General features: G+C 44.3%; 1 protein-coding gene across 3 annotated transcripts in view; it reads right to left on the bottom strand.

The window, feature by feature from the left end:
- Positions 1–13126, bottom strand: part of ank2 (ankyrin 2) — a 524159-nt gene extending 511033 nt beyond the window's left edge. For 2 of the 3 annotated variants that reach the window (XM_033022993.1, XM_033023145.1), the window contains exon 1: positions 12966–13107. The gene's annotated coding sequence lies outside the window, so the exon portion shown is untranslated. Of the gene's footprint in view, positions 1–12965 lie in introns of all 3 variants that reach the window. The other variant, XM_033023003.1, reaches the window with a different exon arrangement.
- Positions 13127–27832: the final 14706 nt, after the last annotated feature.

Here is a 27832-nt window from a genome sequence, read left to right as displayed (position 1 = left end):
TCTCAAGACCCACAAAAAGGACCAACCAGGAGGACAATCATACTTGACTTCAAGTGATCATAGATGATGATGAAGAAGCCTAATGGGTCTTGTGTGGTTAACAATGTGCAATATGCAAACTCCTAATGGTTGACTACAGTTTTGCCTCGCATTACCATAGTCCCATACAAACTAATTTCCAAACTGCTAGACCTTGGAGGCAGCACTTCCCTTGGCCACTGGACCCTAAGATTTCTGACCCATAGACCATAATCAGTGAGGATAGGCGACAATATATTCTTCACTATAATTCTCAACACACGTGTGCTGCAAGGATGCATTCTTAGCGCAATGTTATACTCGCTATACACTCACAAGTGTACAGCCAAATTCTGCTCTAACCCCTTCTATAAGTATGCAGATGACCTACTGTAATGGGCTGTATCTTGATCAGTGACAAAACAGGGGACTACAGGAAGGAGATAGAGAGGGTCCCGCCTGCCTCCATTTGGCCCCTATCTCTCTAAACCCGTCCTATATAAATCTTTCTTAAATGCGATAATACCTGCCTCAACTACCTCCTCCGGCAGCTCATTCCATATACCTACCACCCTTTGCGTGAAAAGGTTACCTCACAGGTTCCTATTAAATCTTTCCCCCCTCACCTTAAATCTACATCCTCTGGTTCTCGATTCCCCGACTCTGGGAAAGAGACTCGGTGCATTCACTCGATCGAGACTGCTCAACGTCTCTCTATAGGCCGTCGGGTCCTGGCAAAATCTCGTAAATTCTCTCTGCGCCTTTTCCGGCTTTACACCATCTTTCCTATAACATGGTGCCCAAAACAGAAAACAATACTCCAAATGCAGTTTTACCATCTTATACAACTGCAACATGACCTCCCAAGAACGTTTGACGGCACTGGGCCAAAATTCGCTGATTTAGAAGAATGAGGGGGACCTCATTGAAAATGTACAGAATAGTGAAAGGCTTGGATAGAGTGGATGTGGAGAGGATGTTTCTATTAATGGGAGAGTCTAGGACTGGAGGTCATAGCCTCAGAATTAAAGGAAGGAGATAAGGAGGAATTTCTTTAGTCGAGGGTGGTGAATCTGCAGAATTCTTTGCCAGAAGGCTGTGGAGGCAAAGTCAGTGGATACATTTAAGGCAGAGATAGATTCTTGATTAGTACAGGTATTAGAGGTTATGGGGAGAAGGTAGGAGAATGGGGTTAAGAGTGAGAGATAGATCAGCCATGATTGAATGGCAGAGTAGACTTGATGGGTCGAATGGCCTAATTCCACTTCTATCACATGATCTTATGATCTCCCAACTTCTATACTCAATGCTCAGACTGATGAAGGCCAACATGCCAAAAAACTATGTACCCGTACTCATAGATCCTTCTGCTCTACCACACTCCTCAGAGCCCTACCATTCACTGTGTAGATTCTGCCCATGTTATTGCTCCCAAAATGCAACACTTTACATTTCTCTGTATTAAATTCCATCAACCATTCCTCAGCCCACCTGCCCAAGGAATCAAGATCCTGCTGCAATTTTTGACAATCATATTCACAATCTAAAATATCACCCACTTTTATGTCATCTACCAACTTGCTAACCATGCAGTGTACATTCTCATCTAAATCATTGATATAAATGACAAACAGCAATGGGTCCAACACTGAACCCTGAGGCACATCACTAGTCACAGGCCTCCAGTCCGAAGAGCAACCTTCCACCATCACCCTCTGCTTCCTTCCATGAAGCCAAATTTTTGTCCATTCAGCTATCTCTCTTTGAATCCCATGAGATCTAACCTTCCAGAGCAGCCTACCATGCGGAACTTTGTCAAATGCCTTACTAAATTCCAGGTATATAACGTGGCTCTGCCTTCATCGACCTTTTTGGGCACATCCTCAAAAAACACAATCGGATTCGTGAGACATGACCTCCCACGTACAAAACTAAGTTGACTATCCCTAATCACCCCTTGTCCATCTGAGTGCATGTATATTCTATCCCTCAGAATACTCTCTGGTAACTTTCCGGCCACAGATGTTAATCTCACGGGCCTGTAGTTTCCAGCCCTTTCCCTTCAGTCCCTCTTGAATAGAGGCACAACATTTTTCCTCCCTCCAGTCTTCCGGCACCTCGCCCGTATTTAACGATGACTCATAAATCTCCGCGAGGGCTCCTGCAATTTCCTCTCTAGCTTCTAACAGTGTCCTCAGATATACAGTATCTGCTCAGGGCCAGGAGATTTGTACATCTTCATACACGTCAGGACCTTCAGTACCTCTGCAACCGTAATACCAACTGCTCTCAAGGAAGGCATTTCCATTGACCACCTCTAGATCCCTCAGTCTTTCCCCACGGAAAAAGAGAGGAGAAATACTCGCTAAGGACCCTACCCATCTCCTGTGGCTCCACACAGAGTTGACTGCTTTGATTCCTGAGAGGTCCCACTCTCTCTCTCTGGTTGTCGTTTTTCCCCTTTATGTACATAAAATCTCTTGGGGTTATCCTTAATCAATGTCAAGCTAATTATGGACTTCAGGAAACCAAGTGGTGCCCTAATCAGCATCAATGATGCTGAAGTGGAAATGGTTGAGAGCTTCAAAATCTCGGAAAGGTGGTTCATCGCAATTATCAGTGGCCAAATAACAAGAAAATTGTGCAGATGAGGTAGATGGAGTTGGGGCAAATGTAGCACCTGCCCAATGGCAAGGTCCGAAAAAAAATTGTTCAAAAAATTGTTCGGTTGATTGCTAGCTGCCTGTGCTTAAGCACAGTGGTCGGTGCGTACTCAGCGGGCCGGCCGGCCGGCCTGTTCCCGCATTGTATCTCTAAACTGAACTAAAAAACAAATAGCTTACCAACTAAATGAAAACATCCAAAATGTTTAAAATTGTTTAGCCATGAGCTTCTAATGAATTACAGTTAAAAGGAATACATATTTTCATAAATATAACAATATTCACTGATTAGTGAGTTAGTAACTCAAGGGCATTCATCTAATTTAGGTCACTCAGAGAATCAAAAGGAACTTTTTTTTTAAAACAGTATTATTGTCAAAAATAAGAAAAAAACATTTAAATGACAAGAGCATTTGTAAATTGGGCCAATCAAGGTGATCAAGGTGATGAGTGAGTTAGTAATTTCCTCCTATTTGAAAGATTCAGCATGGAAACAGGCCCTGCGGCCCACCAAGTCCACACAGACCATTGATCACACATCCAGGTTAGTTCTATGTTATCCCACTTCCTCATCCACTCCTTACACACCACCGGCAAATCACAAAGGCCAATTAACCTACAAACCCACACATCTTTTGGATGTGGGAGGAAATCAGAGCACCTGGAGGAAACCCACAGGGCACTGGGGGAATGTGCAAACTCTACATAGACAGCACCCGAGTTCAGGATCAAAAGTAGTTCTCGGGCGCAATGAGGCAACAGCTTTACCAGCTGTGCCACTGATAGTTAAAAAATCTATAAATATCAAAACAAGATAAAGTTACTGGTGTATAAAAAAAAGGGAAGCACGGATTCAATGATAACCATTGATTTTAGGGCAATTAACAGAAAGAAACCAATGCATGCCATCTTAAGAGCAGTCATATTTGAAGCATTGGTGGAATAGTTCAGAAGAGGAATGTGTACAGAAATACACATGTGTGCAGAAATATAGAAACTGAAGAAAGACAAAATAAAAGATTGTAATGGAGAGGCTAAAGTTCACAAACAAGCAAGTAATTGTTCTGACGAGAAGCAAACTTGTATCCTGGGCTGGAATGCAATACCAAGCATTATGAATGCTTTGTTGTTCTCAACAAATGAGTGCACAGTTTAAGATAAGCCAAAAGCTTAGGGTTGAACATTAAAAATTAAATTATGACTTCAAATAGTAATAAGAACATACTCTTCTTCACTAAGTGATTTTAATTCCCATGTAACACAGCTTTCAGTAAGTGGTTAAATTAATATCTGATCAGAGATTATTTAAAGAGTAAACTGTACTGACAGTAAAAGTATAAATCATAGTACAGGTCCACCATCAGTTTTCCGGTACCCTTGATTCCAGAACCTTGCCAGATTATCCGTTTTCCCAGACTAACAGAGGTCACAGCCTCTGGGGGCACTGAGATATCAGCCCGCAAAGGCTGCCTCTGAAGTCGGCTATGGGAATAGATCTGCCTGCTCCGGCCAGGCTCAATTTCCACAGCCCTGGCCGCAGAGGGCAAATTTAATTGCCGATGAAGTAGTGAGTGAGTGAATCCCTCTTTTGATTCATAGGACGTATCTGCAACAGGCTGGTCAGTCTTTCGATCAAATCTGGATAGCAAAGCACCACTTTAAGAGATAAGAAGCTATTCGGCTGTGCTAGCAAGAAGTCACTTCCTGCCAATTAAAGCTGAGGTTAAGAGACCACATGCCCAGGTAAGAGAAGCAGGTGCTTTTGTGTGTGGCCTAGTCATGGACATTGAAAAAAAATTGTGGACCTATTTTGTTCCTTCATCTGGTTGTCACCAGAATTTACTTGTACAACTGAACCTAGACAGTACTGTTGCAAAATTTAAAAACTGGATACAGGCCTGAACCATCTCAGCAGAGTTCAATGTAAAAAAAAGTATATATAGAATCATAACAGCACGGAAACAGGCCATCTGGCCCAATGGGATACAAAGATGGCCGGGCGAGGAGAGGAGAGGGACGTCTGACCAGGTTGCCTACCCTTCTTACCACTTCCTCTGCCAACTCTTTCCACAAACACAGTAAATGTTAGGGCTCTGTCTAAAACCAAAGGGCATAGCTTTATGGTGAGATGGGAAACATTAAAGTAACATGAGTGGCAACTTTTTCCACAGAGGGTGGTGAGTATACAGAACAAATTGTCAGAGATGGGTACAGTTACAATGTTAAAGATACATATGGCTGGGTTTATGAATAGGAAAGATTTTAAGGAATATGGGCCAAATGCAGGCAATTGGGAATAGCTCAGATAGACATCTTCATTATTGTGGACAGGTTTAGCTGAAGGGCCTGTTATCCTGCTGTGTAACTGACCCACAGTCCTACGTGCGAAAAAGTTCCCCTTTAATGTCCCCTTTAAATCTTTCCTCTCCCATCCTAAATCTATGGCCTCTACCTTTAGACTCTCTTCTGCTGGAAAGAAAAACTATCCACTCACCTTACCTACGCCCTCCTGATTTTATATACTACTAGACCAAGTGGGACCCATTGGGTCCCGTCCCCTCAACACATGGTTGCGGGGGGTGGGTGCGGCCTGTGGCGTCACACACACACTCACACTAACCAACCTGCGCACACACACTGACCACCCCACTTGATATTATATTAATATTATTCATTCACTCCTTTTACCCCATCCCCACCCTATCCACTCACTCATAGCCCCCAACTCGCAGGCGTGTCGAGAGAGGGGCAGAGAGAGAGGGGGGAAGAGAGTGAGAGGGGCAGAGAGAGAGGGGGCAGAGAGAGGGGCAGAGAGAGAGAGAGAGAGAGAGAGAGAGGGGCAGAGAGAGAGATGAGACGAGAGCGAGAGAGAGAGAGAGAGAGAGAGAGAGATAAGGGGCAGAGAGCAGAGAAGAGAGAGCGGAGGATGAGAGAGGAGAGAGAGAGAGAGAGAGGGAGAGAGAGAGGTAGAGAGGGAGAGAGAGAGGAAGAGAGAGAGAGGGAGAGAGAGAGAGAGAGAGAGAGAGGGAGAGGGGGGGGGGGAAGGGGGGGGAGAGGGGGGGTGGGGGGGAGAGAGGGGGAGAGGGGGGGAGAGAGGGGGAGAGAGAGGGAGGGGAGAGAGAGAGTGAGGAGAGAGAGGGGGAGAGAGAGAGTGGGGGGAGAGAGAGTGGGGAGAGAGTGGGTAGAGAGTGGGGGGAGAGAGAGAGAGAGGGTGGGGAGAGAGAGAGAGAGGGTGGGGAGAGAGAGAGAGGGTGGGGAGAGAGAGAGAGAGAGGGTGGGGAGAGAGAGAGAGAGAGAGAGAGAGGGGAGAGAGGGGGGGAGAGAGGGGGGAGAGAAGGGGGGAGAGAGAGAGGGGAGAGAGAGAGGGGGGGAGGACCCGAGCTGAGCCGGTGCGCGAGCGGGCGAGCGTCGACCAAAGGACCGCGAGTTGGACCGCTGCAGTCTTCAGCTATGATCTTTGGTCTTCAGTCGACGGCCCGATGTTTGAATAACGGGGGGAGGAGGAAGGGGTGGGAGGGTGACGTCACTCGCAGAACGAGGAAGAACGGCACGCAGATCCATTGTGACGTCATCAACGAAAAACAGTCATTTTTTTTCAAAGTTTTGTCAGATTTTTGAACATTTTCATTAATAACTCGAGAAATAAAGCGTTAATTTTTTAGATAAGGCGATTTTGGACTCCATGGGAAAAATCTCTACTGGAATATGTAAACATTTTACCGTTAACGCGTCTTTTTTTCGAGAAGATGTGATCACACACACACAACCAAGATCAGAGTTTTATAAGTATAGAGATAATAATGCCAGCTCTCAGCCTCCTACAATACACAAAACCCCGCAGTGTATCCATTCTCTCCTCATAACATCCCCCATCCTGTCTGAATGATTGGCACTAAATCTCAATTAGTTACAACATGGAAATCATTTATTGTATGGTCATATAGTACATGTTGAAGAACCAATTAGTTACTTTTTTAATTGTTCACACATGTGGAATAAGCTGTAAAGGTGGGCATGTGGAATAAGCTGTAAAGGTGGATGAAGCAGGCACAATTATAATGTTTAAGGGCATTTGGGCATTTGGGCATTTGGGCAGGAACATGGGTAGAAACGCTTTAGACAGATCGGGCCAATGCAGGTTTATGGGACTAGCTCGTGTAGGCAGCTTGGTTGGCATGGATAAGCTGGGCCAAAGACACTGTTTCCGTACTCTATGACTCTCTTAAATTCAGTTACTCAGAATCTAATTTGCCAGTTACAGCCTTTTTGGATCTTGAATTTAACATATCCCTGATTTTGCAATATGATAGATGAATATATTGATATGCTCCGTTGCCAGCAGTACATTGAAGACATTGCTCCACAAAATTGTTCCCAAAATGTTTCCATGTTGCAAATAATGGAACGCATATTTATCATCCATCATAAGATCACAAGATACATCTATATTACTAAAAGTCTGATCTTGACCGCTTTTGGCCCACTGTGCTGCGATTTCCGAGAGAACGCCGCCACCTACGGCCGTCAGTTTTGTCCACCTCGCTCAGAGCCCCCATCCGCCTACCGGGACTGGAAGATTTTTCCCGTCGATTAAAAATCTGAGAGATATTAATGTTTTTTTTTTAAATTGCCATTCTCTCTGCTGCCCCCGCTGGCGGCAGGGGGGGGAGGGACTGTAAAACCCGGAAGTGTAATCCCTCACTCAGTCTCTGCCAGACCCAGGAAGTGAGAGGGTCATAGCTCTCTGAGCTGCAAATAACACTGAACGCACGTCTACTCCACGGTGAGTCCCCTCGATGCGGCTGTAAAGTGACTGCTGCCCAATTGCTTGCCTCGCCTTTTAAAAAAGTTTGTGTTCACAAAATGAATTTTGGTTGTCAGGTGGCTGCTGCCCAATTGTTTGCCTCGCCTTTTAAAAAAGTTTGTGTTCACAAAATGAATTTTGGTTGTCGGGTGGCTGCAGCCAAATTGTTTGCCTTGGCTTGGCTTTTAAAATCGTTGCAACAGTTGGCTGCCAGCCCAAGAATCCATTCGGCCCACAATGTCTATATTAGCCCTCTGGAACACCCATACTAGCGCAACAGAAACCCCTCCCCCACTGGCGAGCAATATTGGAATTGGTGGAGAGGTGGAAGGTTGCGTTGGTGACCAGCCCTCCCGTGTGATGCTGGGACCCAACGGGTCCCACTTAGTCTAGTTTAGAATAAAATTGCCCTTCATTCCAGTTGATTTTGCCTTTCATGAAATAAACAACCCTAATCTCTTACCACTGAAGATGTAGCTGTTACTCAAATAGTTCCAGTGTCTCGCCCTCTGCCACCTTTTCTGGTAACTTGTTCCAGATATCGATCATCCTCTGTAAAATAATATTTCTGTCCCAAACGTGTCCTTCACAACTCTAAGCATGTGCTCTCCTTTCTGTATCTGAAGATATTCTGGATTACATTCTTCACCTTCTTATGCATTTGAGTTAACTCTTGTATATCACACAGTCATTACTTTAGGGTTCAACAGCCCTAATGTTTTCAAGTCATCCCCAATCTCATCTTCCAACTCTTATTTTGAATTCTTTGGCATCTCAACTAAAAATTGTTTTAAGAACGATTTTAATGGTCAAGAGTAAGATTGGAGAGAGGAAGCCAAAAAGAGCAACAAAAAAGGTAAAACAAAATCATAATTTTTCAGGTTGATTTTTGGGGCTGAATAAACATATAGAAAAGTGGAGTAAGGCGTGGTTACTGGAGAGTATTCTGAGGCATAGGATAAACATGCATTTAGATGAACAAGGGCTGATTAGGGATAGTCAGCATGGTTTTGTACGTGAGAGGTCGTGTCTCATGAGTCCGATTGAGTTTTTTGATGTGACCAAAAAGGCTGTAGATATTAATTTCACTAAAGCATTCAAAATGGTACCACGTGGTAGGCTGCTCTGGAAAGTTAGATTGCATGGGATCCAAGGAGAGATAGCTGACTGGAGAGAAATTTGGCTTCATGGATGGTGCAAGGTTGCTTCTTGGACTGGAGGCCCATGATTAGTGGTGTGCCTCAGGGTTTGGTGCTGGGCCCATTACTGTTTGTTATCTGTATCAATAATTTGGATGAGAATGTACTTGGCAAGACTTGCAAATTTGCAAATGATACAAAAGTGGGTGGTATTGCAGATAGTGAAGATGGCTGTCAGAAATTGCAGCAGGATCTTGATCAGTTGGCCAGGTGGGCTAAGAAATGGTTGATAGAATTTAATACAGATAAATATGAGGTATTGCATTTTGGAAGGTCTAACATAGGCAGGACACACAGTGAATGGTAAGGCTCTGGGAAGTGTTGTGGAAGCAGAGGGATCTAGGAAAGCAAGTACTGTACATAGCTCCATGAAGATGGCATCACAGGTAGATGGGGGGGGGGGGGTCAAACAGGCTTTCAGCACATTGGCCTTACAGAGTTTAGAAGTTGGGAGATCATATTACAGTTATACAAGACATTAGTGAGGCCGTGTTCAGTTCTGGGCACCATGTTATAGGAAAGATGTTAAGTTGGAAAGGATGTTGCCAGAACTCGAGGATCTGACTTATAGGGAGAGGTTGAGTAGGCTGTGACTCCATTCATTAGAGTGCAGGAGGATGAGGGGTCATCTTACAGAGGTGTATAAAATCATGAGAGGAATAGATAGAATAGAATAAATAGAATGCCTTTTATTGTCATTCAAACAGCATATTGTCATTCAAACAGCATGGAGTCTCTTGCCCAGAGTGGGGGAAATAGAGAACCAGAGGGCATAGGTTTAAAGTGAAGGGGGGGGAGATTTTATAGGAATCTGAGAGGTAACATTTTCATGCAAAGGGTGGTGGGTGTATGGAATGAGCTGCCGGAGGAAGTAGTCGATGCAGTGACTATTGCAACTTTTAAGAAGCAATTAGACAGGTAAATGGATAGGTACACAAAATTGCTGGGGAAACTCAGCGGGTGCAGCAGCATCTATGGAGCGAAGGAAATAGGCGACGTTTCGGGCCGAAACCCTTCTTCAGACTGATGGGGGGTGGGGAAAGAAATAAGGAAAAAGGGAGGAGGAGGAGGAGCCCGAGGGTGGGCGGATGGGAGGGTGGGAGGAGACAGCTAGAGGGTTAAGGAAGGGGAGGAGACAGCACGGGCTAGCCAAATTGGGAGAATTCAATGTTAATGCCATAAGGACGCAAGGATCCCAGACGGAATATGAGGTGCTGTTCCTCCAATTTCCGCTGTTGCTCACTCTGGCAATGGAGGAGACCCAGGACAGAGAGGTCGGATTGGGAATGGGAGGGGGAGTTGAAGTGCTGAGCCACCGGGAGGTCAGGTAGGTTATTGCGGACTGAGCGGAGGTGTTCGGCGAAACGATCGCCCAACCTACGCTTGGTCTCACCGATGTAAATCAGCTGACATCTAGAGCAGCGGATGCAGTAGATGAGGTTGGAGGAGATACAGGTGAACCTTTGTCGCACCTGGAACGACTGCTTGGGACCTTGAATGGAGTCGAGGGGGGAGGTGAAGGGACAGGTGTTGTAAATGGATAGGACAGGTTTAGAGGGATATGGGCCAAATGCAGGCTAGTGGGCAGGTTGGGCCAAAGGGCCTGCCTCCATGCCGCATGACTATGACTCATAGTCATATGGACAAGAATACAAGACTTATAGACAAGAATAAGCTTTTGAAAGAAATGAAACCAGAACCAGAGCCATCATGTTATTAAAGACAAGCATCCTTGGATGTGATGTAGCTGAAAGTGTTCATAATGACAACATAGCACATTGTTCATTTGAATTTCATATATTCACTAAACATTTTGATTTTCTAAATATTTGGCCAGAAGATCCAAATTTAAAAATATTTCACAACAAGAATTTGTGAACTGAGCATTTGCATTCACAAAATCCACTTACTCAAAATAAAAGTTGTGTCAAAACCCCATATATCAAATTGGATGTGAAAATATTTATCTCCTGTGAGCCAAATCTAGAATAATAAAATATCACAACTAGCTTTTAAAACACGTGGCCGAGTGGGATGATACATACCAACTTCTTCCAATGTTATTATGTCACATATATTTCTTCCATTATTAGCCATCACTTTCTTGCAACACCATGTTATAAAATTGCAAATATTGAGGAAACTGATGACTTGGACAATTATCCTTTTAACATTAAAAAAAACCCAATCAGAAACCAGTGGACTGAAGTCACTGCTGGATACCTAATGTTATTGTGGTGACGTAGGCATCCAGTGGACAGAAAGAACGTCGTTTCTCGTACCTTTCATCCGTTCAGCTTGTTTACTATTCTAATAACCAAAGAATATACCAACACAGTAACAGTCAGTGATTGCTGTAGAAATCCCCACTTTGTACTACATATTCATCTGTGCTGCATTCATCTGCATTCTGAACAGAACAAGAGAACAGTAGAGGTCTTTTATGAACTTAACACTGTGTCAGTATTCACCTCACTCAATCCTATGACACGTTGGCATTTGATTTGTCCTTTTGCCGTGCAGCTCATGTTTCTTTTTGGCAGAGCTCAGCAATTATCATCAAATCATCATTCATAAAAGGAATGTTCCAGAACGAGTCATGGAAATGTTTTCTGGTTTAGCCATTTTGTAGATTGCAACGTTATAAAAGTATGGTAATACAGAACCGCTGTACCAAAGTTCCAAGTCACTCCCCCCCAAACCCCACCCATATTTCCACACAGCAACATTTCACATTTGTTCACTTGTTTGATTGATTGATTGAAATAAAGATACAGGATGGAAACAGGCTCTTCGCTTACTGAGTCCACATTGACCTTCAATTATTCGTTCATATTAGGTATATGTTATTCTACTTCTGCGTCCACTCGCTACATTGTAGCGGCAATTTGCTTACAAATTGTATGCCTTTGGGGAGAAACTCACGCGATCACAGGGGGAACATGCAAACTCCGCACAGACAGGAATCAGAGGTCAGGATTGAACCAGGGTCACTGGCACTGTGAAGCAGCAGCTCTACCAGCTGCACCACTGTGTGGCTCTTACTTCTCCCGTCATTAATTCGTCATCATTATTATAACACTGAAACCATATTTTCTACCTCACTCATCCATTTATGGAACATTTTCCAAAAACCAGTGTAAAAACACTGGATAAATAGGAGTTAACTCGTGTTCAATTTTCTTTGCCGAATGTACAGGACAGAAATTACAGTTACTGAGCCATATGAACACTGAGCCACCTGCATTATTACCCACAACACACTATAATGAGCTCTTTGCTCATGCCAACTAATGTAATAAGCCAACAATACCATTAACAATATAGATTGGTTGTCTGCAAAACGGATTTAAAGCCACTCCAATTTGCCACAGGACACTCGTTCTTCTAATTTTGACTATAATACTCACATTATTGGGTTACATGTTTCTACGAAAGAGAGATCGCTGGAGAATGATTACCTAAATGACTTACCAAAATCAGAAGGTTTCTGAGTACATAATTATTAAGCAGTCAGAATTTTCTATTTCAGCATCACGTCTTTTATTCAAAATTAGCGTGATAATAATGCAACATCAATGCATGATTGCCACTCCATAATAACATGTTTTATTTACAGGAATGTAAACAAAAAAAAACGGATAGCATTAACTTTGTATTGGCATACTGCAAGATCGTTTATAAAAGATACACTATGGAAGAGACATAGGCAAAAGTAATCTGATGTTGCTGAGAAAGTGAGAACACAAAGGCAAGGGTGGGGCTATTTCCTGTACAGTACAACCTTCCAATGATCCGTTAAGGCAAGCCCATAACCTTTAGCAGTTGCCAGGTTAATGAAAAAAAGTGATACGGATTTTCCATACAGCAAAGTAAAGTAGCTGTATATTAAACATCACTTTCTCTATCATGCAATCGTCACCAATGTCTGCACTTGCACCAACTGAACTGTTCACACCCAAAGATAATAAACAAAAATATCACAGCAATAAGTATTTTGACCAATTCAAAACACAATAGCCAAAGGACAAATAGAAAAATAATTTTTAAAAATTCAATGACCAAAAATACATAAGATTTAAATTTTGAGGTTATTATACACATCTAGTGTTAATTAAAAAGAGCCAATGTTAAAAACCCAAATGCAAAGCAAATCACTTAACACAACCAAATAAACACGCACTAATAGATTATGTACAGCTAAAATTATCAATGTAACTACAAATAAAATCAAGAAATCACCACGGTTTTATTCAACAACACATCAAATTACACACTCACTTATGAAGCTGCTTATTCTGCCGAAATGCATATGATTTGATTCATCAGTCAACAAAGATACACTGAGGTTGTTAGTCCTTACAAATGCCAGCTGAAAGATGTCTAGCAGACAATCTGTTCTTGATATTTCAACAGTAATGCATGTGCTTCCATTCCACCAGTCACAGCTCACCTACCATCACATGATTGTCAAATTACATCATGAACAGCCACACCAATCACTATTCTCCTTATGCCTTTTCTTCCTGCCCCTTCTATTATTCATCAAATATCAGTGAACGGGTGGGGGGATTCACTCTCGCAGTTAGTATGGCCTTTGTTACATCAAATTCACAATCGATTTATTCATGAATTATGAATGGGAATAACAGGCCGACTCGTATGGTACATCACTTACCAATGTCGTCATTCAGTAATCAGATTTATTTGTCTGCATTGTCCCTATTGTCTATTATTTCTGCTTGAGAATTAAATTAATTACTATATTGTCAGAAAAAGACAAAATTGTTTCACATCACAGTTTTTTCTTGCAATTACAAAATGTTACAACCCCAGTTGTATGGGATGTTGTTTCCACTAAAGACAATTTTACTTAAAATATACAAAATCTTTTCCAACGTAATGTACCCAACAATGAGATTTATGATCTGGAGAAAGACGAATCTTGAGCATGTGAATACGGTGGCAATTTATCATCATCTAATTATACAAGATATTTCAACAGTAAAATATCACTAATACAGTAACTTCTGCCAAAGCTAAAGTAAAAACATACAAATTACTTCAAATTCATTAATATTACAGTAGAGTAGCTGGATTATATTTCTGATTATTTTCCTCAACTACTATTATTAATCCACAGACAACATATGGCTCTGCTGCTGCCTCTTCAATTCAATCTGTTCTTTCAGGATTCAAATCATCTAATTGCCTGGTTTAATGGATTGGTTCTCCTGCATGACATAATGAGAACAAATAATCCATGTAAAGTACTCTAGATTTTCTCCTATATAGACAGAAGTACACTGTCCAGTTAACAATTTTACTGTAGCATTGAAACAAGGCAGTCTACTGTTTTAAAATAATGTTTTTACAGTGAAAAACTATCAAGGCTCAGCCCGCTCAAAATCACAAGGCTCCTGTAATTTGATATAGGAGTGTTGCAGAAATTGAGCTCACATGGCAACCTTTAGTAAATGACCCGCAATGGATTCTACCACATCTGTTCCACTTGTTATTTATTCTCACTGATGTCATAAAAAAACGTCAGAATAGATTTGCAAAATTATAAAACGTAAATTATTAACCAGGTCTTGAAGCAAGGAAACTGAAAATTAAAAAAGGCACAAAGGTGCTCAGTTCAATTTCTACATAAAATAAACAAAACTGATTTCCATTCCAATGTTAACTCGAACCATAGGAGAACCTAAGAAGAATGGGCCTTTCAGACCACCATGTCCATGCTGACCTTTTTACCCAATTGTACTAATCTTATTTTCCCACATTGAAGTCATATCGTTCAATGCATTGCCTATTTAAAATGTCTTCCTAAATGCCTCCGCGACTTCATCTGGCATCACGGTACAGGTATAAAGTGTGCAATAGAACTTGCTTCTCAGATCCCCTTCACTACTACTTCCTTTCACATAAACATACCTTGTTTTTGATACCCCAACCACAGAGCTGTGAATGGTCAGGAAGGTTGTCCAAGATTCAACAGGATAGAGACCAATTGGAAAAATGGATGGAGAAATGGTAGATTCAGTTTGATCCAGCCAAGTATGAGATGTTACAATTTGGGAGGTCAAATGTAAAAGGAAAGAATACAGTAAATGGATCATTGGAAACATTATGTACAGAGGGATATTGGGTTGTAAGTCCATAGCAAGACACTTGTAAAGAAGGCATACAGCATGTATGCCTTCATCAGTCAACATGTTGAGTATGAAGGTTGGGAACCAAAACACTGTGTACTGGAGGGAAGGGAATTGATAGGAAAAGGCAAAGTTTGAGTTTGGGACCCAATCCAGGATCGGGGCAAGAGTCTGAAAAAGGGTCCAACCCAGAACATTGCCTATCCATTCCCTCCACAGAAGCTTTCTGACCCGCTGGGTTCCTCCATTTTGTGTCTTAACCTCTTCCCTGGGGAAACAATCCCTGCCATCTCCTATATCTTTGCTTCTAATAATCTTGTTTATCTCTACCTTGTCTTCCCTTAATCTCCTCTGCTCCAAGGAAAACAAGTCCAGCCTATCCATTCTTTCATCTTAACTAAAACATTGCTTCTTAGGAAACATCACTGTGAATCTCTTCTGGGAGAGACATACGTGTATTCAGAGATGGTTCACCAATTTAAAAGGTGAAAATATAAAATTAATTCAGCTGTATAAAATCCTGAGGAGCCGTGATAAAGGTAGGTGCTGTGATGATTGTCAGAGAGTTATACAGCACAAAATAGGCCATTCGGCCCACCTCATTCATTCCAATGAAGCTCCCTTTCTCAGCTAGTCCCATTTTCCTTTGTTTGGCCCACATCCCTCCAAACTATTCCTGTCCAAATGTCTTTTCCATAATGTAATTGTACCTGCCTCTGCAGCTCCCTCTGCCAGCTTGTTCCGCATACCCACCACTTTCTGTGTGAAAAGGTTGGAAAAAAAATGTCTACACCTTTTCCAGCTTAATCAAATCCTTCCTAGAGCTAGGTGACCAGAACGACACACAATACTCCATGTGTGGTTTCATCACTTTATTGTGCATTTGTTTCATGCACAGTGCCCTCATACATGAAGCCAAGGAGTCAGAGTCATACCATTTGGCCCAACTTGCCCACACCAACTAATATATCCCATCTACAGTAGTCCCACCTGCCTGCGTTTGGCCCATATCCCTCTAAACCTGACCAATCCATGTTACCTGTCCAAAATTTTCTTAAATACAATACTACCTGTCGCAACTGCTTCCTCCAACTCCTTGTTCCATACACCCACCATCCTCTGTGTGAAAAGGTTACCACTCAGGTTCCTATTAAATCCTTCCCCCCTCGCCTTAAGCTATGTCCTCTGGTTTCCGATCTATTACACTCATGATTTTGTACATCTCTATAAGATCAGCCCTCATCCTCCTACACTCCAAGGATAGTCCCAGCCTGATCAACCTCTTTCTACAGCTCAGACCCTCGAGTCCTGGCAACGTAAATCTTCTCTGCACTCCAACTTGACAACATCTTTCCGACAACATGGTGCACAGAACTGAACGTAATACTCGTAAATGCAGCCTCACTAACTGCCACATGACCTCCCAATTTTGAAACTCAATATTCTGACAAATGTGCCAACCATCTTGACTATCTACAACACCACCTACTTTTGTATCATCTACAAACTTGCTAATCATTGCATGTATCTTCTCATCTAAATTATTGATATAGATGACAAACCATAATGGGCCCAGCACTGAACCCTGAGGCACACCACTAGTTACAGGCCTCCAGTCAGAAAAGCAACCTTCCACCATCACTCTCTGCTTCCTTCCATGAAGCCAATTTTCCATTCATTCAGCTATCTGTCCTTGGATCCCATGGCATCTAACCTTCCAGAGCAGCCCTCCATGAGGAACCTTGTCAAATGCTTTGCTGAAGTCCATATATACATCTACAGGATCCTATACATCTACAGCCGTGCCCTCATCAACCTTTTTTATCGCAGCTTCAAAAAACTCAATCAGATTCGTGAGACACGTCCTCCCACTCACAAAACCATGCTGACTCTCCCTAATCAGCCCTTGTCAATCTAAATGCACGTATATCCTCTCCCTCAGAATACTCTCTAATTACTTTCCACCTACAGATGTTAAGTTCACTGGCCCTTAGTTTCCAGCTTTTTCCGTGCACCTCTTCTTGAATTAAGGCACAACATTTGCCACCTCCCGTCTTCCGGCACCTCTCCCGCATTTAATGACAACTCGTAAATTTCAGCCAGGGCTTCTGTAATTTCCTCTCGAGCTTCTCTCAGTGTCCTTGCTATATCTGATCTGGCCCGGGAGATTTGTTTCTATGCGTTAGGATCTTTAGCATCTCTTCGACCGTAATACTGATTGCTCTCAAGACACTACCAATGACTGCCCCAAGTTCCTCAATGCCGTGATGGGCATTGCTACTAATTGTATATTTTCTGCTTACATTTCTCCTCTCAAAACGCAACCTCACAATTGCTCAGATTAAACTCCATTTTCTATTTTTCTGCTCATATCTATAATTGATCTCTCATTGTTCTGCGCCCTTCCTTCCTTTTAGTGGCTGCAGTGCCTCTTCCTCAGCTACTGAAACACCTACTTCTTTAAATGTCACACCTCAAAATAAAACTATACTCAAAATTGATTTCACTCCTCTCAAAATGGTTGCTCATACATTCTCTCCTCCACTTTGAAGGTAGAACAAATTCTCTGAAACAAAATCAATTCTGAAACAACACCCTCCATTCTAGATTTTCTTATGAATGTTTTTATTTTCTTATTTTGGCCATAGAACCATAGAGTTGGACAACTTGGAAACTGGCCCTTCAGCCAATCTCGTCCATGCTGACCAAGTTGTCTAAATGAGCATGTACCATTTGCCTGCATTTCTACCATAGTTCCTATCCATGTAGCTGTACAAATATGTATTTTAAATGTTACAATTGTACCAGCTTCTACAGCTTCCTCTGCCAGCTCATTCCACCATCTATGTGAAAACATGCTTGAACCTATGCAATCTAGTTTTGGACTCTTCTATCAATAGACAATAGACAATTGGTGCAGGAGTAGGCCATTCGGCCCTTCGAGCCAGCACCGCCATTCAATGTGATCATGGCTGATCATCCCGAATCAGTACTCCTTTCCTACCTTCTCCCCATATCCCCCGACTCCGCTATCTTTAAGGGCCCTATCTAGCTCTCTCTTGAAAGTATCCAGAGAACCTGCCTCCACCGTCCTCTGAGGTAGGGAAGTCCACACTCACAACTCTCTGTGTGAAAAAGACACTCTCTGTGTCTACCCTGGAAAGACAACAGTGCCCATTCACTTTCTTTACCTATGCCCTTATGTCATCACCTCAGCTTTCTGTATTCCAAGAGAAAAAAAACGAGCCTATTCAGCCTCTCGATTTAACTCAAGCACTCTAATCCCAGTAACATCTTCATTAACCTTTTCTGTACCAGCTTAAACACATAATTCCTATACCTGTATATCCTCTCCAACCACAGGCGGATGTCCTGGGGGACTGTAGAGTAGGCAAGAGTAATATATTGGTTATAGGTCTGTGACCGGTGATGTTCTACAGGGATTAGTGCCAGGACCTCTGTTGAATGTGATATATACATATAAATGACTTGGACGTGAATGTAGATGGGGTTCATTGGTACGTGTGCAAAGTTTACAAAAATTGGTGAAGTTGCAGGTTGTGAGCAAGGCTGTCAAAGTTTTGGATGTGCTGATATGGCAGGTGGGATATTGTAATGCTCCACCTACAGGATGCTGGAAGTCAGGGGGATTTCCAGTGTCCCTGAGGACTACACCTGCAGTAAATGTGTTCAGCTGCAGCCCCTTAAGCACTACGTTAAGGAACTGCAGCTGGAAGACCACATGATTATCCGAGGGTATGAGTGTCATAGATAGGAGTTAAAGTGAGGTGGTCATGCCTAAGGGACTTGCACCATACGTGTGGCACAGTGGTAAATTTGCTGCCCTGCAGAGCCAGAGACCCAGGTTCAATCCCGACCCTGGGTGCTGTCTGTACGGAGTTTGTACGTTCTCTCTGTGACCGTGAGGGTTTACTCCGAGTGCTCCAGTTTCCTCTCACATTCCAAAGGCGTGCAGGTTTGTTGGTTAATTGTCTTCTGTAAAGTGTCCCCAGTGTATAGGATAGAACTAGTGTATGGGTGATTATTGTCAGCATGGATTCGGTTGGCTGAGGGGCCAGTTTCCACTCTGTATCTCTAAACTAAACTAAAGTGCAGGAAATAGGTGGATGACCACAAGGAAAGGGAGTAAGCAGAGAGTGCAGGAATGCCCTAGGCCCATTCCCCTCCACAACGGCACACTTCATTCAATGCTGCTGTGGGGTAGGACTGGCCAGGGGAGAGCAGCGGCAGCAACGGTTGCTCTGCAGTGTCAGGCAGGGCTCCGAGCAACAGCGGGAAGGGAACTGTCAGACAGAACCATGTGGTAGGAAACTCGTTAGTTAGGGGAGCAGACAGAAGATTGTGCTGCACCAAACGGGATTCAAGGATGGTGTGTTGCCTCCCTGGTGCCAGAGTCCTCAATGTCTCAGAATGGTTGCAGAACATTCTGAATGGGGAGGGCGAGCAGCCAGAAATAGTTGTAAACGTTGGCACAATTGACATAGGTAAGAAAAGGGATGAGGTCTTGCGAAGCGAACATAGGGAGTTATGGGGCTGTCCCACTGTACGAGCTAATTCAAGAGCTCTCCCGAGTTTAAAAAAAAATCAAACTCGTGGTAAGCACGTAGAATGTACGTCGGAGCTCGGGGACGTCCCTTAGCGGCTCGTAACGCGAACGGTAGGTACTCGGGAAATGTGGTAAGCTCGTGAAGACTCGTGAAGATTTTTCAACCCGAGAGCCCCAGGTACCTACGAGCGGCCATTACAGCAATTCTCAGAGTTTGAATCAGGGGAAACTCGGGAGAACTCTTGAATTAGCTCATACAGTGGGACAGCCCCATAAGTCCAGAAGATTAAAAAGCAGAACTCTAAGGGTAGTAATCTCTGCATTACTCCTGGTGCCATGAGCTAGTGAGGGTAGAAATAGGCAGAGAGTATGGATGAATGAGAGTATGGATGAATGAATATTGTGGAGAAAGCAGATGAACTTAGGTCCTGGATCGGTTGTGGCTATTGTGGAACATGGTTGTGAGAGGGATACTACTGGCAGCTCAATGTTCCGAGGTATCATTGTTTCAGTTATGATAAAGAGGGAGGCAAAAGAGGTGGAGGAGTTGCGCTACTAATCAGGGCAGTACTCACAGATGACATACAGTACAGTACCAGACGGTTTGTCTGCTGAGGCGATATGCATGGAGCTTAGAAATATGAAACGTGCAAGCACTATAACGGGTTTGTACAATAGCAAGTGTGAGTGAGGAAAAAAATATGTAGATGGATCTCGAAAAGATGGATTTCCAAAAGATGCCAAAAGTGGGCGACTAACTTGTCCAATACTGAAACGGACTTGTTCAGTACCAAAGGCTTAGACAGGGCAGAATTTGTCAGGTGTATAAGGTTTCTTATGTGGATAGTCCAACCCGCGATACGAGCATACAGGACCTTGTTCTGGTAAATTAGCATGGCCAGCTGACTGGTGTTTCAGTGTCAGAGCATTTTGGTGATAGTGATCACAACTCCATAAGTTGTACGTGCCTTGAATAGGGAGAAGACTGGAACTTGAGGGAAAGTTTTAGATTGGAGTAAAGCAAACTACAACTTAATTATGTGGGAGGTCAGGAGTGTACACAATGAGCAATTGTTATCAGGCAAGTCTACATCTGACGTGGGAGTTGTTTAAAGACCAGTTCAAAACTGGCATGTTCCAGTGAGGATGAGAGATTATGGCAAAGTAAAGGAACCTTGGGTAACCAAAGTGGTTGTAAATTTGCTCAAAAAGAAAAAAGGAGTGCATGCAGATTTAAGAGAATGGAATTAGCCCTTACCTTGGAGGAATATAAAGACAGAAGGAAAGAACTCAAGAGGGCAATTAGAAGGGCCAAAAGGGGGCCATGAAATGGCTTTGGCGAGTCGGTTTAAGAAAATGTCAAAGCTTTTTCTATCTATATTGGAAACGAGGATAACCATCTGAGGGGGGGAGGGGTGGGGGAGAGGTGTGGGGGAGAGGTGTGGGGGATGTGTGGGGGAGGGGGGATGTAGAGGGGTGGGGGAGGGAGCTGTGTGGGGGAGGGAGTGTGGTGGGGGAGGGAGGGTGTTGGGGAGGGGAGGATGTAGAGGCAGTGGGGTGCGGGGGAGGGAGGGTGTGGGGGAAGGGGGGGGGGGATGTAGAGGTAGGGGGATGGTGGGGGAGGGGGGATGTCGAGGGGGGGGGGGGAGTGTGTGGGGAGGGAGGGTTTGGGGGGAGGGGGATGTAGAGGTGGGGGGGGGGGGGCGTGTGGGGGAGGTAGGGGGGGGGGGGCGTAGAGGTGGGGGAGGGATGGGTGTGGTGGGTTGTGGGGAGGGGGGATGTGGGGGTTGTGGAGGGAGGGGGGATGTGGGGGGGAGGGTTGGATGTGGGGAAAAAGGGGGGGATGTGGGGAAAGGGGGGAATGTGGGGAAAGGGGGGGTGGAAGGAGAAGGGGTTGTGGGGAGGAGGGGGGGGGGCTTCCCCTGAGTTACTCTAGCATTTTGTGTCTATCTAAGCATTTTACCTTTATTTCAGCATGCATTTCTTTAACCACATCTATGAACCAATGCCAAAACTAACATTAATACTTTGCTTGTGGCAATTTATTTTTGCTTATGGATTGTTCTAATCAATAATGTGAGCCCAAATACGGAATATATTTTTTGTTATTCAGTTACTGAACAAGGTCAGCATTATCAAGGCCGGTGTTTATTTCCCTTGATGGTGAGCCATCTTTTTAATATACAGCAGTCTTCTTTGTAAACTATTCTCATGGAGTACTTGGGGAGGGGTGGTTCCAGGATGTAGACACTATATCAATGAAGGAATGGCAATATTGTTTACAAATTCAAAACCTTTTCTAATCTCGTACCTTGACGGAGATGCGATTTTTTTCCGTAATATATCTCTGTCTACACTGTGGCTTAACATCGTGCAGTTGGCGGCCTTTGCTGGAGATCGACCGGGAGCACATCGCGGCAGCCTGCCGACTTACCATCACTGAGCTCGCGATCCGTTGGGGTCATCTTTGGGGCTCCAACTGTGGGAGCCTGCGGGACTTTAACATCTTGGAGCCCGCGGTCTCTGGTTAGAGACTGACATCGGGGACTCCAAGCCACGGGAGTTTCAACCGCCCCGATGCGGGGGCATCGATCGCCCCGACTGTGGATGATTCGACTGCCACGACCGCAGAAGAATAAAGAGGAAGGAGATTCGACCTTATTGCCTTCCATCACAGTGAGGAACATGGGGAATCCACTGTGGTGGATGTTTATGTTAACTTTTATGTAGTTGTGTGTCTTGTTGCCTTTTTATAGTTTGGCTGAATGGTAATTCGAATTTCACTGTACCTTAATTGGTACATGTGACAATAAACTGACCTTGAATAGGGGTAAAATTAGGCCATTCGACTCATCAAGTCTACTCCGCCATTCCATCATGGCTGATCTATCTCTCCCTCCCAACCCCATTCTCCTGCCTTCTCCTCATAACCTCTGACACCTGTACTAATCAAGAATATACAGTACTATCAAGTATATAGTAGAACATTAAAAAAATTGCATAGCAAAAAAACAGAAAGTGCTGGAAATACAGTAAACCCTTCTTATAACGGACCACAGGGGGAATGGTGTCTGTTATTGCCGATTGTCGGCTATAACTGAGTAAGGTATTATCATTGTATAAGTTGTAGAAACAGACAACTGCAGTTTTTGGTTAAGACACTAAAGGACACACAGTGCTGGAGTAACTCAGCATGTCAGGCAGCATTTCTGGAGAACAACAGGCAAGCAAATGCCAGAACCAATCAGGGCTGGCAACAGGTTATCTCGGGAAGGGTGGAGCACATAATGGCCCATTGTTGGCTTGGGAAGGTGTGATAATGAGGGATACAAGGATGCTGGTAGGATGACGGGGGGAGAAGGGGTGGGAAGGGAATGCAGGAGTCACTTGAAATGAGAGAAATTTAACGTTCAGACTGGTGGGTTGTAAATTGCCCAAGCAAAATATGAGATGCTGTTCCTCCAATTTGCATGTGGCCTCACTCTGACAGTGGATGAGACCCAAGTCAGAAAGGTCAGTATGGGAATGGGAACGAGAGCTAAGATGTTAGGCAATTAAAAACTCACATAGGCCAAGTGGGACTGAGCATAAGTGTTCAGTGAAACAATCGCCAAGTCTACACTTGGATTTGCCGATATATAGGAGCCCATGCCAGGAACACTGGATACAGTAGATGAGGTTGGAGGAAGTGAAAGTAAACCTCTGCCTCACCTGAAGGGACCATCGGGGTCCCTGGAGTTGAGGGAGGAGGTAGAAGGACAGGTGTTACAACTCCATCGGATCTCTGCAAATTGCCGCATTGCCTGCTATGTTTTTCCAGCACTTTCTACTTTTATCTTTTAATTTTTAGTGTGTTTTTTTATAGTCCTTCGTTTTACGGTTTTTAATGGTTTTTAATTGTTTGTAATAGCTTTTTGTTCATGATTTCTCATGTACAGCACTTTGTGGCAACTGTAGTTGTTTAAAGTGCTTTATAAATAAAGTTATTATTATTATTATTATTATCACACATACAACTTGTGCGTCATTGATGGAAGTGGCTCAGCAATCTAAAGGCGATATAGTCGTAGATTCCAAGATCACCTCGTAGCCACAGTATTCAACTGTGTTTGTAATGATGATCTTCCAGGAAAAGGATGCTTGGACTCAATGATGGCAATGTTATTGAATTCAAGCGTAAGTGGTTAGTTTTGCTTATTGACTAGCAATTGTATAGCACAATTTTTACTTCTCGTTGACCACCCATGCCTAAATATTGTCCAACCTATGCTGCACACAGGCATGGACTACTTCATTTTCTAGAGAGCTGTAGTTGGCACTGATCATTGCACAATTATGATGCACAAGAGACATTTATGAAGCAGTTGAAAATGGCAGGGTTATGGAGCTGTAATGAGATATCCATGTGGCAAAGCCCGTAACCAAAGGATCAAACATGATTAAACACAGAAGAAGACCAATCAACTATGAGTCTGCGTCAATTGAAGAAGGGCACACAGCCAAATCCCACCTTTAGTTTAATTTTAGAGCAGCTGCCTCGTAGCTCCGGTGACACCGGTTCAATATAACCTCTGGTGGTGTTTATGTGGAATTTCCATGTACTCCCTGCAATTTATGAATAGAAAAGGTTTAGAGGTATACAAGACTGTGGGACCCGTTGGGTCCCATGTTCACACGGGAGGGCTGGTCCCCCAACGCAATATTCCACCTCTCCACCAATTCCAATATTGGTGGCCAATGGGGGGGGGGGTCTTTCTGGAGCGCGTGTATAGGCGTTGCAGGTCGAAGGGACTGATTTCCAGAGGGCTAGAATGGACATTGTGGGCCGAATGGATTCCTGGGCTGGCAGTCACTTGGGCTTGGTGGGCTGGCAGCTCAGTCACTCGGGCCTGGTGGGCTGGCAGCTCAGGCCTGGTGGGCTGGCAGCGCAGTCATTCGGACCTGGTGGGCTGGCAGCTCCGTCACTCGGACCTGGTGGGCTGGCAGCTCCGTCACTCGGGCCTGGTGGGCTAGCAGAGTCACTCGGGCCTTGTGGGCTGGCAGCTCAGTCACTCGGACCTGGTGGGCTGGCAGCTCCGTCACTCGGGCCTGATGGGCTAGCAGAGTCACTCGGGCCTGGTGGGCTGGCAGCTCAGTCACTCGGACCTGGTGGGCTGGCAGCTCCATCACTCGGACCTGGTGGGCTGGCAGCTCAGTCACTCGGGCCTGGTGGGCCGGCACCTCAGTCACTCGGGCCTGGTGGGCTGGCAGCTCAGTCACTCAGGCCTGGTAGGCTGCAGCTCAGTCACTCGGGCCTGGTAGGCTGCAGCTCAGGCACTGTATATAAAGGTTATGGCCAAGTTGGATAGGCTGGGTGAGTGGGCAAATTTGGATAGGCTGGGTGAGTGGGCAAATGCATGGCAGATGCAGTATAATGTGGATAAATGTGAGGTTATCCACTTTGGTGGCAAAAACAGGAAAGTAGACTATTATCTAAATGGTGGCCGATTAGGAAAAGGGGAGATGCAACGAGACCTGGGTGTCATGGTACACCAGTCATTGAGGTGCAGCAGGTGCAGCAGGCAGTGAAGAAAGCGAATGGTATGTTAGCATTCATAGTAAAAGGATTTGAGTATAGGAGCAGGGAGGTTCTACTGCAGTTGTACAGGGTCTTGGTGAGACCACACCTGGAGTATTGCGTACAGTGTTGGTCTCCAAATCTGAGGAAAGACATTCTTGCCATAGAGGGAGTACAGAGAAGGTTCACCAGACTGATTCCTGGGATATCAGGACTTTCATATGAAGAAAGACTGGATAGACCCAGCTTGTACTCGCTAGAATTTAGGGGTTTCTTATAGAAACTTACAAAATTCTTAAGGGGTTGGACAGGCTAGATGCAGGAAGATTGTTCCCGGTGTTGGGGAAGTCCAGGACAAGGGGTCATAGTTTAAGGATAAAGGGGATATCCTTTGGGGCTGAGATGAGAAAAACATTTTTCACACAGAGAGTGGTGAATCTCTGGAATTCTCTGCCACAGAAGGTAGTTGAAGCCAGTTCATTGGCTATATTTAAGAGGGAGTTAGATGTGGCCCTTGTGGCTAAAGGGATTAGGGGGTATGGAGAGAAGGCAGGTACAGGATACTGAGTTGGATGATCAGCCATGATCATATTAAATGGCGGTGCAGGCTCAAAGGGCCGAATGGCCTATTCCTGCACCTATTTTTCTATGTCTCTATGTTTCTAAGTTGCTGCATCTCCTGTATTCCTTTCAATCACCATCTGTTCTTTCGGGAACAACTTTTGGCCTGGAGATGCCTGTAAATCAATTTCTGTACCTTTGATTTATGATGTGTTCCATCCAATCACATGTTTAAAATTAATTGATAAATTGAATTAAATTAAAAATTAAATGCGTTTTGATAGGGAGAACACTGATGTGCCTTCCCGAGCCCCCATTCGGCATGATGGTACTTCAGTCAGTCACAGTCACAGAGGCCGACGTCAGAAGATCCTTCAGAGGGGTGAACCCTCGGAAAGCACCTGGACCTGATGGTATACCCGGTCGTGTTCTAAAAACCTGTGCGGACCAACTGACTGGAGTTTTTACGGACATTTTCAACCTCTCACTTCTGAGGTCTGAGTTTCCCACCTGCTTTAAAAGGGCATCAATAATACCGGTGCCCAAGAAGAGCAAGGTGACGTGCCTCAAGGACTAACAACCAGTGGCACTAATGTCTGTGGTGATGAAGTCCTTTGAGAGGTTGATTATGGTGTATATGAACTCCTACCTCGACAAGAACCTCGACCCACTGCAGTTCGCTTACCGCCACAACAGATCAACGGTGGATGCGATCTCACTGGCTCTCCACTCCGTTCTGGACCACTTGGACAACAAAAACTCATATGTCAGGCTGTTATTCATTGACTACGGCTCAGCGTTTAATAACATCATCCCCTCCAAGCTGGTTACCAAGCTCTCAGATCTGGGTCTCTGCGCATCCCTCTGCAATGGGATCCTCGACTACTCATCACAGACCACAGTCTGTCCGTATTGGTGGAAATGTGTCATCCTCGATAACAATCAGCACGGGAGCACCTCAAGGCTGCGTGCTCAGCCCCCTGCTTTACTCACTCTATACTCATCGACTGTAGTAGCCGGACTATAGTGCGAACTCCATCATCATGTTCGCAGACGACACCACTGTTGTAGGACGAATCACTGATGGTGATGAGTCAGAGTATAGAAGTGAGATTGACCGATTGACCAAATGGTGCCAGCACAATAACCTGGCTCTCAACACCAGCAAAACCAAGGAACTGATTGTGGACTTTGGAAGGGGTAGGATAGGGACCCACAACCCCCTTTATATGGTAGAAAGGGTCAAGAACTTCAAATTCGTGGGCGTGCATATTTCCGAAGATCTTTCCTGGTCCCAACACACTGATGCAATTATAAAGAAAGCACATCAGCGCCTCTACTTCCTGAGAAGATTACGGAGAGTCTCTATGTCAAGGAGGACTCTCTCGAATTTCTACAGGTGCACAGTAGAGAGCATGCTGACCGGTTGCATCGTGACTTGATTCGGAAACTTGAGCGTCCAGGAGCGCAAAAGAATGCAGAAAGTTGTGACCACTGCCCAGTTCATCATCAGCTCTGACCTCCCCACCATCGAAGGGATCTATCGCAGTCGCAGCCTCAAAAAGGCTGCCAACATCATCAAGGACCCACACCATCCTGGCCACACACTCATCTCTCCGCTGCCATCAGGTAGAAGGTACAGGAGCCTGAAATCTGGGACAACCAGGTTCAGGAACTGCTACTTCCCCACAGCCATCAGGCTATTAAACACGTCATCAAACAAACTCTGAACTATAACAGCCTATTGCATTTTATCTGTTTATTTATGTGTATATATATGGTCTATGGTATATAGACACACTGAACTATTCTGTTGTGCTGCAGCAAGCAAGAATGTCATTATCCTATCTGGGACACATGACAATAAAACTCTCTTGACTCTTGACTTAACTGGTTGACTTTACAAAAAAGTGAGTTCAGGAAGATGTGACTACTGGTACGATCACATTGAAGGTGGCATTCTTAGAAGATATTTCCTTATTTTGGGAGGCAGACAAAGAACTTGAGAGTAAGGAAAGATCCCTGAAGGTGGCAACACAGGTAGATCAGTTGATAAGGAACACTTACAGGGACACAGCCTTCATTAGCCAGAGCACAGAATATAAGAGTTATGGTATTAGGGAGTCATCTCTATCTTGAACGAGCTGCAGGGGAAGCTACGGAAGCAAATATAATTACAATTTTCAAAAGACATTTAGTCTAAATGATTTGGATAGCAGGGCTGCCAACATTGGGTGAGAGTTGGGAGTGAGAAATTGCGATAGACCTAGCCCAAGGGAGCGTAGCGACCGGGGGGTGGGGGGGATTT

The sequence above is a fragment of the Amblyraja radiata genome, chromosome 1 (genome assembly GCF_010909765.2).
Source record: "Amblyraja radiata isolate CabotCenter1 chromosome 1, sAmbRad1.1.pri, whole genome shotgun sequence".
NCBI lineage: Eukaryota > Metazoa > Chordata > Chondrichthyes > Rajiformes > Rajidae > Amblyraja > Amblyraja radiata.
The sequence above is the reverse complement of the archived record's forward strand: the minus strand, read 5'-3'. Positions and strand labels throughout refer to the sequence as shown.